Here is a 17,897-nt window from a genome sequence, read left to right as displayed (position 1 = left end):
CTTTTGAAGGCTGCATAGACCAGCCTGCAAAAGAAAGGATTTGCAGACAAGCCTGGGAGCCTGTACAAGGCTCCCTGCTGTCATGGCAACGGGACGTCAGCCCTGGAGCATGCTCCAGGAGCCGGCGATCCCGGCCAAAATGGCGGCGCACATGCGCCGCCAGGAAAATGGCACCTCCGGCGCCTTTGACCGCGGCGCCGGAGGGGTTAATGCCTCTGATCGGTCTGGGGACCGATCGGAGGCATTAGAGCCGGTTGTCTACTGCTTAAAGCAGTAGACACCCGGCGGCTATGGCGGCCGCCCGGCTCCCGGGCGGTCGCCATAGTTACAGACCCGACATGCGCCGTACTATTACGGCGCATGTCGGGAAGGGGTTAATGTGTATAAATTTATATATGTCTATTACTATCATTTTCCTTAGGCTAAGGCCCGACGCAACTAGGCATGGCGGGGCCCCATGGCGAACTTTTGACATGCCGACCGACACCGACGCCGAAGACCTCGACCGACCCCCTCCTACGCATTCCTGCGCGTTCCATTATGCCCCATAGTGGCCCCTTCACACAGTATTATCCCCCATAGTGGCCCCTGCACACAGTATTATCCCCCATAGTGGCCCCTGCACACAGTATTATCCCCAATAGTGGCCCCTGCACACATTATTATCCCCAATAGTGGCCCCTGCACACAGTATTATCCCCCATAGTGGCCCCTGCACACAGTATTATTCCCCATAGTGGCTACTGCACACAGTATTATCCCCCATAGTGGCCCCTGCACACAGTATTATTCACCATAGTGGCTCCTGCACACAGTATTATCCCCCATAGTGGCCCCTGCACACAGTATTATGTCCCTTAGTGGCCCCTGCACACAGTATTATCCCCCATAGTGGCCCCTGCACACAGTATTATCCCCCATAGTGGCCCCTGCACACAGTATTATTCACCATAGTGGCTCCTGCACACAGTATTATTCCCCATAGTGGCTCCTGCACACAGTATTATCCCCCATAGCGGCCCCTGCACACAGTATTATCCCCCATAGTGTCCCCTGCATACAGTATTATCTCCAATAGTGGCCCCTGCACACAGTATTATGTCCCACTGTGGACACCCATAAACAATTACTCTGGGGTCTTTTCAGACCCCAGAGTATAATAATCGGAGACCCGCGGGAATAAAAACATAAAAAACTACTGTTACTTACCTGTCCCCGGCTCCTACGCTGTCGGCCGCCGCTGGCATCCTTTTTCAATGATGTCGGACATCACATGACCTGGGACGCAGGCCGGGTTCATGTGACGTCAGAGATGTCAGAAAGGACGTCAGGAAGAAGGCCTGGCAAGATCGTGGAGAGGTAAGTAACAGTGTTTATGTTTCTTACCTCTCCTGGTCCGCCAATCATTATACTCGGGGGTCCGAAAAGACCCCCGAGTATAATGATAGCAGCGGTAGCGGCTGTCACCGGGCCCCTAATGTCCCGGGCCCTGTGGCAGCTGCCTCCGCTGCTACGGCGGTAGTTACACCACTGGCCCCACGTAGCAAAACGCAGCGGCAAAAAACTGTGGCGGTAACACATTGTGATTTTTTTACAGAGCATTTTTCATTTCTTTTTTGAGTTTTCTGCTTGTTGCCCTTATATCTATACAGAAATTGTCAGCATTTCTGCAGGTATAATTCACATGCTGCGATTTACAAAAACTAGCACGTTTTCGAAAATGCAGCTTTTCCATTGTAAATTTTTTTCTGCAAGGTGTGCATGGGATAAGTCAAAATCCCATTCACTTTGCAGGTACTGTAAAATGCATCATGTTTTGTCGCAGTGTTTCTGCAATGTGGGGCTTCAGTCTGAAGCAACATTCACACACAGCTTGTGTGTTCTTCCTTTGCATGATTTAAGGGAAGGGATTACAATTATCCATGAAAAAAGATTAGTAACTTTGTGAATATATTGCAAAACTATACTGGTTTAATATTTTTTTCATTTATTAGACATGGCAGCAAGTTGTACTTTCCTGCTGACATGTTAAGATATTGGTTATAAGAAAACTTCAGGCACTCATAAAATAAAACATCACTTCAAAGGAATAGTCAGTAGAAATGTAGCAGCCCTATAATTCATTGCATCCCTTCCTAGTAAGTCCTTTGTAATAATGGTTCCATTAATATATAAGGTGAATGCGGGGGCAGCAGCCCTTCTCCCATCCATCACACACATATACATCCACACACTTCCCTATGCACTGACTACTAGCTAAATGCTGAATCTGATATATTGTTCCTTTATATTTTTCTGAATACACTTCTGGATTTGGATACAAAACGCTTGCCAAAAGTGCACCAAATTCTAACGTATAAATCAAAGCCTACTGTTATCTATTCATTACCATATACATTTCTTCCCATAAAATATTAGTTAGTCTCTCCATGAGCCATGTCCAGGCATGTCTCAGCCCCGCTCAGGGTTTAGAAGCACAAAGCAGACCTTCTCCACAAATGTGCATGTTCTGGAGAGGGATCTGCTTCATATAACTGTCCTGAGCTTGTATAAAGAATGCATATCTGTGGTAGGTATTCCCTGCTGAGGGTGAATTTCATATTAAAAGAGAATGTTTTTACTTCAGTTACACTTTTGCACACTGCAGAACTATCTCTCTGTCTGGATATATGACATATGTAACTTAGCCAAGCATGTGTTTTACTAGAGGATTCCAGTTATTTCAACCTTGTTAAACTATGCATTGTATGTACATAAGCCTGAGCCTTGTCTTCCTTCTTTTCATTTGTAGCATTTTCACTTATACAGCCTGAAGTTTGGCACATTGTATATAATTTAGAACATATATGTCTGTTTGTCCATATTGAGGTATTGCTAACTCAGCAAAGTCATTCCAAACCCATTTTATTGGAAGGCATAAAACACAGCTCAACTTGGATTTTATGTTGTGTCACTTTTATTACAGTTGAGAAATGTAGTCAGACCTACTTGGAGGGAATACAGAGTGCAATAGTATGTTATGGGGAATGGTTTCACACACAATATTTTTTTTTTAAGAAAACCACTGCAGTTTTTAATGCAAGAAGGAGAATATGTCATTCCTTCATAATCCATTTCAGGTTTTGTTTCAAAGACACAAAAGACTGCCACAAAATCATGACCTTTTTCCAAAAAACTACTAGGACAGAAAGTCACGCTAGGTTCACATTTTTCAGCTGTCTTTTCTTTGGGTCTGCTTGGGGACCTGAAAAACAGAAAGCTAATCTGCATTAAAAGCGGTTACCTGTGGTTTCCGCAGGACTTTTCTCCCCGCATTTTTTAAGTGGTGTGAACCCAGCCTTAGGCTAAAGCCCCACATTGCGGAAACACAGCTTTTTTTGTTGCAGATTTTGTTGCAATTTCTTGAGCCAAAGCCAAGGGTTAATTGAGCAGAAGGGAGAAGTATAATAACATCCTATATATTTCCCTTTCCATATGTAGCCATTCTTGGCTTTGGCTCAAAAAAAAAACCGCAACATAAGCTGCAACAAAAAAAGCTGCATTTCCACAATGTGGGGCTTTAGCCTTAGGGCTTGTTCCCACGATGTAACGCTGCGCTCATTCTGACACGTATACACGTGTCAGAGTCAGTGCTTCAAAACAGAATCCCATTGACTTCAATGGGTTCAGTTTAATGTGCGTAACACATTGAAATCAATGGGTTAAAAAGCCTCCCATTGATTTAAATGTGTAGCGCATGTAAGACGGAACCCATTGAAGTAAATGGGATTGTGTTTGGAAGCGCTGACTCTGACACGTGTTTACGTGTCAGAATGAGTGCCGCGTTATATTGTGGGAAGGAACCCTTAGAGAGTTTTAATTTATCTGCCCATTGTTTGTTTTTTAGCTTTTATGTAATGCATTTTTTTTGCACTGAGATTGGTTGTTGTGGGCAACAAAGAAAGTATTTTTGGAACATCCCACAGCCTATAAGCTGTAGCCTATAAGTACATACGCAGGTAACTTGGAGCTCCTTGGCAATCTGTACCAGCCCATCATGCCTTTTATACTATATATAGGTTCCTCAGAAGGTAGTAAATATCCAGTAAATCCTCAAGACCTTGCTCCTGCCTTTGGAACACCCCTTAGGGTCCATTGACACAGAGGAAAATGGTGAGGAATTTGGTGTGGAATTTTCCACGCTGAAAAAAAAAGCCTCCCATTGATTTCAATGGGTTCTGCTAGCTTTTTTCCAATTAGGGCTAATTCACATGTGAACAAAGGGGCGGATTTTGCTTCAAAATCCGCCCTTTACAATAGTGGTCTATGTAGATTGAAAAAAGAAGCGACATGACCTTTCTTCAGGCGGAAGCCGCAGCGCGCTGAGCCGCGGCTTCCGCCTAGCGGCAGAACCCTCCTGGGTCAGCTCATTCATTTGAGCCGGCTATGGAGGGGAAAGCCACGACCACGATGGTTGTGGCAGGCAGGTTTTGACCCGAGAGTGACGCGGCTCCCGCGTCACTGTCTGTGTCAAAATCCACCCCCACCACCCCCGTGTGAAGAGCCCTAACAGAATTTTTCCACTAGCTGAAAAAAAAAGCTAGCAGAACCCATTGAAATCAAATTCCTCACCATTTTCCTCTGTGTGAATAGACCCTTAGGCCGGAGCCCCATGGACCAGAAATGCCACGAATTGCCCACAGCGTAGACGCTGCGGGAAAAATCGCGGCGTTGTACAGTGCAAGCAAAGTGGATGGGATTCATGTGAATCCCATCCCCACTGTGCGGAAAAGATTGCAGCGCGGACACGCTGCGATTTGCAAAGCCGTTGCGGCTTTGCAAATTGCAGCATGTCAAATTGTACAGCGCTGCGGAATATGTTGGCGCTATATAAATAAAATTTATTATTATTATTAATTATATCTAGGGAAACGCCGGCGGCTTTTCCGTAGATATAATGTGAAGAGAAAGTCCGCAGAGGAAAACTCTGTGAACTTTCTCTTAAAAGTGCTGCGGAAAGAACCGCAATGCGTTCACGCAGCAGTTCTTCCCGCAGCGCTTTAGTGCTGCGGATATGGCCCGTGGGGCCTTAGCCTTAAAGGGAAACTGTCTAGTGGATTTTTCACCTTGAGGGTTCATTCACATAGAGGAAAATGGTGAGGAAATTGGTGTGGAATTTCAGCGCTGAAAAAAACCTAGCAGAAAAAGGAACCCATTGAAATCAATGGGAGGCTTTTTTCCAGCGCTGAAATTCCGCACCAAATTCCTCACCATTTTCCTCCATGTGAATGGACACTTAGCAGAAAAAGGAACCCATTTAAGTCAATGGGAGGCATTTTTTTTTCAGCGCTAAAATTCCATACCAAATTCCTCATAATTTCCTCCATGTGAATGGACCCTAAACTGGCCCCAGCATAAGCAGTAATGACATTTTATATGGTATCTTGCATAAGCGCCTCTGTGCCTACTTTTACCTTGACTATTACCAGCTTCAGGAGGCTGGAGCACATACACCTGCCTCCTGAAAGTGACAAAAAATGAAAAAAAAAAAGTGTATGCGTGAGATGTGTCTGGTGACGCCTGGGAGTGAGGGACAGATACATAGCTAGTGTCAGGGGGGACTTAGCAGGGGGAGCAGCAACCCTGGGCCCAATGACTCTGGGGAGTCCACCTTGGGACACAAGTTACACATCAACTGCATCTGAGTCTGCATGACTCTATGCAGCTGAAGTGCATAGTAAAGGAAATCTCTCACTTCTTGCTCTACCAATAAGTAGCTTGCTAGCCAAGCTACTACTGGCCCATGGCCTACAAGCTAACTTAAGACGTCTGCATCTTAGTGCAGACGTTTGCGCAAAGACGTCACTGCCCTTTTCCTTCCGCGCCAAGATGCAAACATCCTGCAGTGGCAGCACATCTGGAAATTGGAGGAAGGTGAATGTAATTTTTTTTTCACACTTTGGCGCATTTTAATACAGGAAGGGAGGGGAATACATAAAAGAGGGCAATTGGGGGCATTATAAATTTAAGGAATCACCATAACAACATAAGGTGGCATAACTAATATAAGAAGTATTAGGGGGCTTTAATAAAAGAGGGTATCATTTATAAAGGTCAGTAACAATACAAAGGGGCATTGAGGTAGTAGTAAAGAGGTTTTCCAGGGAATAATAAAGTTTTCGGGTAAGCACAGGTAAGCTTTAAAGGGTTTATCTGGATTATACTGTAACATAGGCCATGAATATTATATCAATGGGTTCCTTTTTCCGCAAGCGGTTTGTTGCCGCTCCTGGAAAAATGAAGTGACATGCTCTTTCTTCAGGCAGATGCTGCGACTGGATGTCTGCCTGAAGACACTCCCTCCCGTCTAGGCACTGCACCGGCATCCAGTCGCGGCTTCCCATTTTTTGGACCGGAATCTGAGGTGGTCTCTTCGTTAAATTCCGGTCAAAAAAAACCCCATCATCGCTGCAGTACCTACACTTGCGCTACTTGCGTTGTCTTTGTACTGGTGATCTGTGGGGGTCTCAGGAGTTGGACCTCCACAGCTCTAGTAGGCCATGAATGTAAGAACCGGAAAAAAATACTTACCTGTTCCCAGTGCTCTAATGTCTGCAGTTACTGTCTATTTGGGCACATGCCTCACTTTTCCCATAGTAAGTCTTGAGCCACATGTGACCTCAGGGACCTCAATTGTGACTGGGTCCTTTCCTGCCACTGCTGAGACCACTGATTGCTTTAGCACTCACATGCAATACAGGACTTATGGCAAGGAAGGTATGGCACATGCCCAAACAGACAGCAACGGCTGACTTCGGGGACAGGTAAGTATGATTTTTACAGGTGATTGTGATTTGTCCAATTACTGGACAACCTCTTTAAGGGGTTATTAATAAGCATTATTAGGGGAGCATTAGGGTGCAATATTTATGTAAGAGGACATAATTTATACAAGGAGATGTAAGATAGTATAGTTAATAGGCAAATTGGGCAATATTTTAGGTGGCACACAGGGGCATTATTGAATTAAGAGGTACATAGGGCCCACCAATTTTGTGGATATGGGGCCGCAAAATTCCTGGTGGCAGCTTTGGATCTTATATTAATATTCTATACTAATGGTAGGACATCTATGTCTACTTTTGGACAACCCCTTTAACACACCATGCTCTAGATATGGCATTTTGTCTTGTGTATTTACCACTGGCTTGTTTAAAGCATTTAAAAAGAACAAAAGTCTTGTAAAACATAGTTATAAACACATTGAAACGTTTTGCATATCTTGAGAAGCATTTAAAATCACCTAAAAAAACAAGGAATGAGCTTTACTGCTATCAATGGTTGAAAGCACATGAGCAAGTCTGGGATTGAGCCAACAGCTATTTATCTGGCTGTGAATTTATCATCTGGACTATGACAACCAGGTAAATTGGAGAAATGGGTTCACTGAAAGGTGGCACATACTATTTGCATAAAAAGTTATTAATGGAATTCTACCACCACCAAAAATCTATTGCTGCATATGCTGTTGTAGGGCCAGTTAGTGGTATAGCGAACATACCTTTCGTGTGTCAAAGTGCAATCTCCGTGCTGAACAATTCAGTCTTTATTCTATATGCAAATCAGCTGTTTGGTGCACTCAGGACAATAAAGCATGCATAGCAAATAAACACAAGAGGATAAGGAGGGAGCCAAAGGAAGCCCCCTTAACATATTAACCCTAGGTTAAGGGTAGTAGACCCATATCAAGCGTGCTAAAACACCTGCAAACTAAATCAACCGCCAAGAAAATGCATGGTGAGGATAGCGCAAAAATAGAAATACATACATTAAAAATATGTTTTACTAATGATAAGTAAAAAGTGCAATAAATAGATACAAAAGACAGCACAATAAGGTGTCAAGCTAGTAACAGAGGTCTGTTAACGTTTAGTAAATGATCATAAAGTTGCTCAAAGGGATATAGACAATGAGAAATGTTTATAAGACAAACATGCATACTTCTCTGGCACACCTTTATGATGAGATACCTTGTGTTACATTTGTCTTATAAACATTTCTCAGGAAGACTCGCATATAGCAGGTCAGTTTTCATATATATTGTTTTAAAAAAGGACTAAAGCTTTCAGCAGGAAAACACTGTGTAGATCCTTCCATCTATTACAATATTTATTGTCTATGATAATAGGTTTTAAGGCAGGGCTTTTCCCCAGAACATAATGTTCTAACACCCTACTGACTAAGCCACAGGTTTCATTATGTTCAATAGGAGTTTTTTTTTCCTCTTGCCTCTTTTTCTTTACTCAAATGTATATTCCTTTCCCTACATATATATTGACATGTAGATAAATATCTTTGTTTCAGTACTTTGTATGCTTTAAAAATTATTTTTAAGCATACAATTTATTGGCATATAGAGATATAGAGAAGTGGTAAGAAAGAAATACTCCCACAACATCTAAGGAGGCATTCATGTTAAAAAGCCTTCCATTGATTTCAATGTGTTACGCGCGTTAAACAGAACCCATTGAAGTCGATGGGATTCTGTTTTGGAGTGCTGATTCTTACGCAAGTTATCATGCCAGAATCAGCGCCGCTTTACTCCGTGTGAATGCCCCCTTAAAGGGGCCTGTGGCTCAGCTAGTAGGGTAACAAACCCAGCCTTACACCCAATGAAGTAAACTTCAATTTAATGAAGGAATTGCCAGGCACCCTCCTCATTAGTATTCCTTACTCTGAATTTAGTGGTAAAATAATTGTACAGTGAGTATTAATGAGCCACCAGCCTGGTGAAATTGACTATTCACCGGATGAGGTAGACTTCCAGTAAACCCTGGTGAGTTGACATCAGGAGTACTGTTTATTATATTGGAGACACAGTGGTGTATGGAGATTTATTTTTCAAGAAATGCCCTATGGGAAAAAATGCTAAAAAATCCAGGGACTTTCTGAGAAAAGATCTGCAGAACAAAGACACTTTTTTACTGCAGCTCTCTATGTAGGGCCTTAGCCTTAAAGAGGACCTTTCATGGTTTGGGGCACAGGCAGTTCTATATACTGCTGGAAAGCCGACAGTATGCTGAATTCAGCACACTGTCGGCTTTCCCGATCTGTGCCCTGGGTAAATAGCTATCAGTCCCGGTACCGTAGCTCTTTACAGTCAGAAGGGCGTTCCTGACAGTCAGTCAGGAACATCCTTCTCCACAGCAGCGCCTATAGCGCTGTACAGTGTGAGCAGGGAGGAGCGCCCCTCCCCTCCTGATAATACTCGTCTATGGATGAGCACTGTGAGAAGAGGGAGGGGGGCGTTCCTCCCCGGTCTCAGAGCACAGCGCGATAGGCACTGCTGTGGAGAAGGATGTTCCTGACTAACTGTCAGGAACAACCTTCTGACTGTAAAGAGCTACGGTACCGATAGCTCTTTACCCAGGGCAAAGATCAGGAAAACCGACAGTGCGCTGAATTCAGTGCACTGTCGACTTTCCAGCAGTATATAGAACTGCCTGTGCCCAAACCCATGAAAGGTCCTCTTTAAGAGGCTGTGAGGTGGGGTTGGGTAAATGAATATAATATTGGTCCTCAATCTTTATTTTCCACTGTGTGAACATTCCCTTATACATTTCTTTTTTAAGTGAACAGAAAAGTCCAAAAAATAAAACGGTGCCAGATTTCATGCATTTGGAGAACATTTTCTTGTGGTTTCATACTTATTATGTGTTCTTTACATTAGTAATACAAAGTTGGACAGGAAGAGGTTACACATTGTTTAAGCTGTGTCAGTTGTTTTGTGGTCCCCTTTTGTTTCTAAAGCTGCAGCCTACAATAAAATTCCTATCCAGTCAGTTAGAGCAGAGGAGTAGTTCTTACTGTCCATGTAGTTGATGCTAAATTCTGCTGCAGCTCTCACAGGACAGTAAACAGAACAATGTCTGGTCAGGCTGTTTTACCACCAGCATATTCTGCAGCACTTTACAATACAATGGGAACATCAGTAGAGCTTATAAAATAGAAGGAATCAAGGCTAGCCAGAGGTAAACACCAAGAAGCTAGAGAATGCACAGCAGGAATAAAGGACACTTAGAAGAGAGCTATGCTTTAGGGCATGATATCGATGATACAGCAGGGTATTAGTTATAAAAATAAATGGCAATTTGGATGTTAAGATTGGGGCCACACGTCTTGATCACAGTCACTTAGCCACCACAAAATAGCCAGCAGCAAACCTTCTGCAGGCTACAGTAGCTGTGGTGCAAAGTAAATTGTGCTACAGACATTGAACCTGCAATATGTAAGTTAGGGGGCGTTCACACAACCGTCAGTGTCCGACAGATAGTGTCCACTCCTAGTCTCCGTTCAAAATCTGGCACCGACATTAGGAGCGGACACTAGCTGTGTCCGTGACACTTTTCATTCACTTAAATGGCGATCGGGTGCGTTCTTTTGCACTCCGTGCCTGTCCTTCACTGTCCGCTTGTAAAGATGTCCGACTTTTCAAGCGGACAGAAAAAACCTACATGTCGGGTTTTTCTGTCCGCTTGAAAAGTCAGACAGACATCTTTACAAGCGGACAGTGAAGGACAGGCACGGAGTGCAAAAGAACGCACCCGATCGCCATTTAAGTGAATGAAAAGTGTCACGGACACAGCTAGTGTCCGCTCCTAATGTCCGTGCGAGATTTTGAACGGACACTAGGAGCGGACACTACCTGTCGGACACTGACGGTAGTGTGAACGCTCCCTTACTCCTGGGAATTTCAACCAGTCTTTGCAACAGGATGGCTTTGCAAAGGCTAAAGACTGCGTGCACAGGCACAGTGAAACCTGCATTGAGCAGCAGCAAAAAACACACAATTTTCAGTGCTTTTGCCATTATACCTTGCAGAGAAATGTGCTGCAGAATTTCCTTGTCACCATGGCCTTAGGCTAAGGCCACACATTTCAGAAACAAAGCTTTTTTCGTGGAAACAAAGCATTTAAGAAACGCAGAAGAAACAAACACTGTGTTTCAGGCTAAGCCCCCACGTTGCGGAAATGCAGCTTTTTGTGTTGCAGATTTTGTTGCGGTTTTTTGAGCCAAAGCCAGGAATGGTTACAAAAGGAATGTGACATCTATAGGAACTTCTTATACGTCTACCTTCTGCTCAATCCAATCCTGGCTTTGACAAAAAAAAAACGCAACAAATTCTGCAACAAAAAAAGCTGTGTTTCCGCAACATGGGGACTTATAGTACTGGTAAAGTGCATGAGATTCTTTGTTTCTCCACAGAAATGCTGTGTGTTTTCCTGTAGACTTATCTGGAATGGGAAAGACGAAATACAGCTCAAAAGCAGTGAAAAAATTGGAGTGTTTTAACTGCATTTTTTTCTGAAGCATTTTAGCATTATTACTTGACCATATGGACTTAGCCTTCGGGTGAATTTATACATAGCAGATTTCTTGCACAAATCTATGCTCTTGGCACCATATCCATTCATGTATGGAGCAGGCTTCCTGCAACACATATGTTTCTGCAACAAGCATGACACATGTAAGTTTAGCCTAAGATATCATGGAGAAAAACAGATGAAAAGTAGACAGTACATTTTTGCCGCTGTGGAAATGCTGTGGCAAAAAATGTTGTATTTTATGGTACCTGCAAAGTGAATGAGATTCTGGCAAATCCCATCCACACATTGCAGAAAAAAATCCAATGTGAAAAAGTTACATTTTCAAAAAACTCTGCGGTTTCGAAAATCACAGCATGTCAATTATACCTGTGGAAATGCTGGCCTTTTCCCTATAGATATAATAAAGGAAGAAAATACCCTGAGAAAAAAAACTCAACAAATATACAATGAAAAACACTATGTGTTTCTGCAGCATTTTTTTGCTGTTTCGCAAAGTAAGGAATTAGCTATAAACTAATTTTAAGTGCTTTTAGCACAACAAAAAATCTTATATAATGTTGCTTATTTCCCATGCCCATTTCTACCTTGATGTTGCTGGAATCAATCTTTTTTCCTCACTAGCAATATACTATAGTTCTTAATTCCCCACAGCATAGGTAACATGAGATGCAGAGTAGTGAGGGTGCATTCACACAGAGGAAAATGGCACTTTATATGGTGCTAAATTTTCAGCGCTGAAAAAAAAAGGCCTTCCATTGACTTCATGCTTCAGCTTTTTTTCCACTAGCAGAAAATTCCGTAGAACCCATTGAAATCAATGGGAGGCTTTTTTCAGCGCTGAAAATTCAGCCCCAAATGGACCCTAAGGGTGAGTTCACACTGAGTATACGCCAGCTTATTCTGAATGTAAAACACGTTCAGAATCAGGGCTCGTTCACATCTGCGTTGTAGGGTCCTTATTGCAGGTTTCCGTTTCCTGCATAAAACAGATGCAGGAGACGGAAGCCTGCAGGAGACTTTCTCACCCATTCATTTGAATGGGTGAGAAAGCTGTCCGGCCGTGCGCGGCAGTGAGCGTTTTGCGCTCTCTGCCGCGAAACCGGGTTTTATAATCCGGACACAGAGTCGGACATACACTACTCTGTGTCCGGATAAAAAAATCCGGTTTCGCGGCGGAGAGCCTAAAACGCTCACCGCCGCGCACGGCCGGACCCAGTCTATGGTTTCCGTCTTCTGCCATGCAGAAGACGGAAACCATGGTACGGAGACCCTGAACGCAGGTGTGAACCCAGCGTCAGCGGCGTATAAAGCAGTTCCATTCATTTCTATGAGAGCCAGCATACGAGCGCTCCCCATAGAAATGAATGGGCTGCTTTTTTCACTACGAGCAGTCCCATTGAAGTGACTGGAAAGTGCCCGCGTGTATGGCTAGCTCTGCTCATTCCGAGCCGTACACGCGGGCACTTCCCATTCACTTCAATGGGAGCGCTCGTAGTGACAAAAGCAGCCCATTCATTTCTATGGGGAGCGCTCATATGCCGGCTCCCATAGAAATGAATGGAACTGCTTTATACGTGCTGATTCTGAACGTGTTTTACATTCAGAATAAGCTGGCGTATACTCAGTGTGAACTCACCCTTAAGGTATATACTTTGTGCTATCCACAGTACACACTCCCTTACAACTAAGCATAATAGATGGAACCTAGCTATCTGTGTCTGCTTCTCTACAGTCAACAGAGGATTGCTCTGCAGAGAACTGGCTGTGGAGAGCGTGGCGGAGCATGCCTGTACACCAATACTCAGCTCATTAGGTAGGTGTGCACACTATACACTCTGAACAACAGGTGGCTCCATAGTATCTAAAAATGTCATAATTCTTCAATGCATCAATTTTTTACATCACGTAATTGGAAACTATTGTACATTTTATAATCTGTAACATGAATATGACTATTAACTGTGCATCAGGGCTTTTAAGAGCTGCATGTCTGGCTAATCTCCTTAATTTTTGGCTCCCCAATCTTGTCCATAAGGACCAGGTGGGCTTCGTCCCCTGCTATCAGGGTGGAGATAAAACCAGAAGGACTGTGGACTTGATAGAGGTAGCCAATCACCACTTGACCCCTGCACTTTCACTTAGCGTTGATGCAGAAAGACCTTTCACCGCCTTAAAGTGGACCTTTCATGTCTTTGGGCACATGTGGTTTTATATACCGCTAGAAACCTGACAGTGAGCTGAATTTAGCGCTCATCCTGGAGGGCCTATCTTCTTCCATGATTGATCCCTGGTTTAGAGCTTTGGTCCTTTATTTGGCCGATTCTTACCATTCCCCAAGTGTGTTGGCATTGTCTCATCAAGGTGGGCACACTTTTCCCCTGATACGTGACTTTTTGAGGGTAGTTAAGGGAATCGCGGATGGTTTGTTCATACAGGGCTCCTAGACAGATGGGAGTTTGTCTGTTTGTTCTTGTACCTCTGCACAGTACATGAACCGTACAGTACATGTCAATGTCATTACGCTAGGTTCACACTAGAGTTTTGGTCTCTGTTGTTTTGGGTCTGCATGGGGACAACTCTTATGTGGTGACAGCAGTCCACAGCATGGTCAGAAATCTGTAGTAAACATAACCATCCAGAATTATGATATACACAGAACTTCTTCACATTTAAGGAACATAAACATAACATTTTTTAGCCTCCATAAAGTGAATCCATTTAATGGATACAAAAACCAAATACAGGTGGAAACACATGGATGCCCATCAGTTACTGGTATATCTTTATTTATGGAAACAAAAGAGTGGTATATCATGTTTTTGTGTCTGACAGATAAAAAAAAACCCAGAATCATATCTATTTTATCATTCACTTTATGCAAAGAGATGGCCATCCATTTTGATGTTTTTAGCCATCCATTCATTGGATCCAGTAAGCAAATGCTAACCATGTAATGTGAATGGTCCCTTAGTTACAGCTAAACTCCTTCCACAAAGCATCTATTTCTATTTTGGCAAACAGCTGTTGTTCTTTTATGACAATATCACAATTTTACTTTTCATGTCAGTGTTAACAATTTTTTTATACATTAACACTGTTGTTAGTTTAATTAATAATGTGTAATTAGACAATACATTCCCTCGTTCAGACTTATTGAAGATATTACTCTGGATTCTGCATGACCTTGAAAGAGGGAGGGAAAACTTGCAGTTTCTGGTAACACCTGCTAGGTATTCATTGTTCAGCTTTTTCGATGTTCACAATAATATTGCTGCTTAAACTTTTGTTAAGAATAATAAGGATTCATTTCCCATTGTTAGTAGACTGATTACTCATATACATATGTCTATAGAAACTACTGCACCACAGTGTAAATTTACTAGTAGGGAACAGAAAGAACTTCAATAACTGAAGTGTAACCTGAAGCTTCTAGTCCAGGGTCGGCAACCTTTTTTGTACGGCGTGCCGATTTAAATGAGAAACTCAAAGATGAGGTACTCAGAGTGTCGGTCAATAATGTGCTTACTGTTATTTCCTGACACACTTGTGCTTTCCCATTAGAAGCAATGAAAGTCCATGTGCAGCCCTGAACTAGTGGTAAATGTATGTGCCCAGGAACTATGTATCTGGATACACCTATAGCTGCATTTAGTCCTAGGCCACTGGTACTTTCACTTCAATGTCAAGTTGCATTTATATGCTGAGTAGAGATAAGCGAGTAGTATTCGATCAAATACCTCCCCGCCATAGGTATTCGTGTAAGCGGCTGAACACCCAGGGGGTAAGCACATCGAATATTCAATGCATTTAACCCTTTGGTGTTTGGCCGCTTACACAAATACCTATGGCGTGGAGGTATTCAATCGAATACTACTCGCATATCTCTAATGCTGAGCTTTTGCACAAAAATGCATGCATTTTTATTGGAAAATGGCCTTCTTGTTTATGCATAAGCAAACCGTGTGAACACAGCTTTAGTTAAACACAGATTAATTTCAGGTGGATATAATCAAATGCATCTAAAATTAATCGGTGTCACACTTACCCCAAAGTGAAACACAATCCCATAGACTTCAATGTATGCTGCTCTTACGTGCGCTACACATTGAAATCAATGGGAGGCTTTTAAACCCATTGATTTCAATGTGTAGCGCACGTAAGAGCGGCACACATTGAAGTCTATGGGATTGTGTTTTACAGCGGTCACTTTGACACATGTTTACGTGTCTGAATAAGCGGAGCGTAAACTCCGTGTGAAGGCTCCCTTATAATTTAGTAACATCATATGCATCACATTAATGGCATCTAACCTCTTTATGTATCCTCACATGCGTGCCTCACAAAAAGATTACTAATATATGAGAGACATGGAGATACTTTATTAATACCTCCATATGCTTCACATTTTAGTAAAGATATTTATGTGAGGCACACAGGAGGTAATGTAAGGATGCATGATGGGGTGAAATGCTAATAATATCAGTCACATAGAATTACTAAAACTAAATAACCCTATGTGCCTGACTCAATAACATCCCAAGCATGTCCCATAGCGGGTCCACACAGTATCATGTCCCATAGCAGCCCTTCCACACATAGTTTAATGACCCTTAGGCTGCTTTCGCACGGAGTAACACTACGCTCATTCTGACACGTAAACACTTGTCAGAGTGCGCAATGTAAAACTGAATCCCATTGACTTCAATGGGTTACGCGCGTATCACATTGAAAGCAATAGTTAAAAAAGCCTCTCATTGAGTTCAACGGGTAGCACGCGTAAGACCGAACCCATTGAAGTCAGTGGGATTCAGTTTTACATTGCGCACTCTGACAAGTATTTACGTGTCAGAATGAGCGTAGTGTTACTCTGTGTGAAAGCAGCCTTAATGGTCCCTCCACACAGTATTGTAGCCCATAGTGGCCACAAACAAACTTTCCAAAAATATTCAACTTTAACCAAACCCAAAATTTTGGGGGTTTGCCACTCATGAGCTATTATTATACTCTGGGGTCTCTTCAGAGCCCAAAATATAATAAGCAGAGGCCCAGGAGTGGTGATCAAACATAAAAAAAACAATGTTACTCTCCTTCCCTGGACTCAGACACAGCTCCCTGTTCTCTTCTGCACTTCTGCCTGACATCAGTGACCACTGATTGGTTCCCAGGGGTTAATTTGGTGTGATTATGCATCACAACGCAGACTGAGACCCTATCAGGCAGAAGCACCAAAGAGAACAGGGAGTCATGCTAGAGTCCAGCAAAGGTGAATAACATTGTTTTTATGTTTGATAACCTCTCCTTGGTCTCTGCTTATTAGCAGTTTTGTTTCAGACTTGTTTGGTCCGAACGAAACTGCTTGGCGAGTTCGCCCAAGTGCTGCTCCCTTGAACGACTCAGACGGCCATGCCAGGGAAATATGCCTCACATGCCACTCTTGGTGTTTGCTGATCCCTGTCCTATGTAACAGGGTCCCTGGCTACAAGGTGTCATTCATAATACTGGGGTCTCTTATGTGGCAGTGGGACCTTTGGGCCTCCTGAGGCACCAGAATCTAGGTGTTACTGATATCCTGCAACTCCCCTAAAGTTACATTCTTTCTATACAGACCTTCCATTAAAGGGGGATTCCAGATAATAGCATTTATCACCTATCCACCAGATAAATGATAAATGCTAGATCATGGTGGTCTGACTGTTTGGTGGTGTTTATGAGTGCCATACACTTCTAGGCTAAGGCCCCACGGGACAATCCGCAGCGCTAAAGGGCTGCAGGAAAAAAAAGTGGTGGGAACACATCACAGTTCTTCCCACAGCGCTTTAAACAGAAAGTTTGCTGAGTTTCCCTCTATGGACTTTCTGTTACAATTATATCTATGGAGAAGCCGCCGGCGTTTCCGTAGATATAATTGACATGCATGCTGTGCCGGTTTTGGAAATCGCAGCATGTCCGCGCTGTGGTGCTGTGTGCAAAAAATGCTGCATTTTACAGTACTTTCAAAGTGAATGAAATTCTGGCTAATTCTAACCTATAGGATTAATCAGTAAAAAATGAAATGAAAAATTCTGTGGAAAAAAACGGGATGCGTTTCCACTGCGTTTTTAGCTGTTTCACTACTTTGGGCCATAGTCAAAGGCTACTAATGATTAAAGGGTTTTCCAGGCTTATAAGATTGATGACACATCCTTTGAAGGTCAGAGTTGATGTCTGACCCTGGAGACCCCTATGAATCAGCTCAGAAAACCCCTTTGGGAAGAGGCCCCACTTTATGTAAATGAAAGGTTTTGGCCAATGCATTTTACAGTACCTGTAGTGGGTGGGATTTTGGCTAATCCCATCCACACACTGCAGAAAAACAAAAAAAGGGAGTCTTCACATGGAGTAAACGCACGTGTATTTTTGCAAAATACATGTGTAAAAATACACATGTAAAAATAAGACTCCCATTGACTTCAATGATATTGTTTACGCCTGTAAAAATACGCCTGTAAAATGTCATTGAAGTCAATGGGAGTCTTATTTTTACACGTATAT

The sequence above is a fragment of the Leptodactylus fuscus genome, chromosome 1 (genome assembly GCF_031893055.1).
Source record: "Leptodactylus fuscus isolate aLepFus1 chromosome 1, aLepFus1.hap2, whole genome shotgun sequence".
Classification (NCBI taxonomy): Eukaryota; Metazoa; Chordata; class Amphibia; order Anura; family Leptodactylidae; genus Leptodactylus; species Leptodactylus fuscus.
This window is presented reverse-complemented; position numbering follows the sequence as displayed.